Consider the following 2,355-nt stretch of genomic DNA (forward strand, 5'->3'; position numbering starts at 1 on the left):
CTTGGAAGTGTTTTTTCTTTCTTTCACACACCCATTACTACGCCTACTACTCGGTAAAAGTTTAACACTTGCTTGGATGAGTAAAATGATCTGCTGTTACTGTTTAGGGGGAAGTTGCGATTCTGATGCCTACTTGTTATAAAAAAGAAAAACTTTACCCTTTTGGCCATATTGATTCAAAGTTTAGTCTCCGTTTACACCATTCTTTTATGCCTGATTTTGAAAAGCCACTTGATTTGTTACACAAATCAACGGAATCCAGCTACAGCTACAGTAGGGTTGCTCTCTCATAAAATTCTCTAATGAAATATTGTCTCATTAGTCCTCTTACAACAAAAATTCAATATAATTGGCCAAAAGGCCATGTGTATAGGCCTACGGTAAACGAAACACATCAGTTATGAAACCTACAACCAAGCAGGCCTTTTTATGCACGTGGTTAACTTTGAATCCGCAAACAGGAGGCTCACGGTGTGTTGAAAATAGAGCTACTCTTTCCGCCTATAAGGCCATTTTATATTTCTATTTTTTACATTTCTGTATGTTCTATTTACGCAGTATTTTGTACAATGTATCTTTATATATGCCTAGATTATATTTGTTTAAAGCGAAACGAAAAGAAACATTATTAATGTGATGCTTTACTTTTGAAAGTCTTCCTTTGCCGCCTTCACACTTTCATTTCATTTGTCGCCGGTTCCCTACGAAAATGCCAAATAAATCATAACAAACACCTTTTATACATCGCCCTAAGTTTTCGGGTACCAGTGATATTTTTTAAAAAGACTGGTGTGCGGTAGTAGCACAAAATACCACTATCAATAACGCCTGTGCATGTGGACATCAGGTATGGGTGATGTTTAACTTCTGCAAGGTTTGAGTTGCCAATAATTTATTTTATACTAGACACAATTGGTTTTTTCTTATGTGTAACCCTTAGCAAGTGGCACTTGGAGGTGTTGAAACAGGGCTGCCAATCAGTTTCCCATCTGTTGAGAGTGTTGATGTCATTTTGGAGTGTAATCGAGTCCATAGGTGAGGTAATGTTGCTTGTTGTTGGTTAAAATTAATTAAACTTTAAAGGTTCTATGTACTTTTTGTTCGCTTTCTACTACCAATCTTCAAACGGAGTAAAGTTTAATGAATGTGAATTTGTGGACATTGTGTTTTGTGTTACAAAAGGTACCCAAATCCTTTTAAAGGGTTGAATATAATGTAATCCTACTTCTAGAACTATTGTATGAAATTCGTTCCACTGTCGTCTCGACGTGGTACTTTTGGTACTTGGTGGTTATCCTCCTGGAACTTCAGCTGGGGAACTTGACAATTCCCGTCTGGAATCCATACACCCAGAAAGACATAACCAAAATTGAAGCCACTCAATGACGTGCTGCCAGGTTCGTTCTGCAGCTGTACCACCGCACTGAAAGCGTGTCGGCTATGTTGAACACCTTGGAATGGGACACCTTAGAAAGGCGACGCCAGGCAGCCAGCCTCACCCTCCTCTACAAAATCCAGAACCAAACTATTGCAGTCAATCCAGACCTTTACCTCAACCCAGCAATGTAATACTAGATCATTCCACCCAAACATATATCAGATCATCCCAGGTAGAATACAGTCATTCTCGAACTCATTTTTCCCAAGAACTGTCATCTGGTGGAACTCACTCCCCGGCAATATCATCACCTCCCCTTCAGTTGAGGTTTTCAGGGGAGTGGTGACTGCTCCCCTATAAGCAGCAATGAGTCTTTTTTACTTGCACCATGTACAAACGCACCCCTGCACCGCTCATGGACAAATAGTCCCTCGGCTTTACGTCCTGTCTTATGGACCCTACCGAGTATACAAGTAGAAGTAGAAAGGAGGTCAGGAGAGCGTCGTCTAATTTGTTTTGTTGTTGTTTAGGCCTAGCTAGATTGTGAATGTAATTACTTTTGAAGATTTGGTGGGATTTGGAATCTATATATGAGGGATTTTTGGAGATTATTCCATAATTTCTCAGTGTTCTTTGAAAAAAAGATTGTTCGTAGATAGTAGATGAGATGCTGGGTATTTTGAACTGATTGTCTTTGCCCTTTCTTGCCCTCTGCGGTTTCGATTCTAAAATGTGGCTGTGGTCGGCTTTGATTACATGTGACGATAGACGAGGTGTCAGGACACTTCGTACTTTTGCCACTTCGTACCCTGGACACTTCGTACCTTTGCAAGGTACGAAGTGACTATGGACACTTCGTACCTTGGACACTCTTTGGATTGGACAAAAATGTGTTCGTGGACTTGTCGTAAACGGGCCAAAACTCGACCAACATGACTCAGATTTTCAATTACTTTGCGCCTTCAGGACGTCCCTCT

Source organism: Asterias rubens, chromosome 1 (assembly GCF_902459465.1).
Source record: "Asterias rubens chromosome 1, eAstRub1.3, whole genome shotgun sequence".
Taxonomy (NCBI): domain Eukaryota; kingdom Metazoa; phylum Echinodermata; class Asteroidea; order Forcipulatida; family Asteriidae; genus Asterias; species Asterias rubens.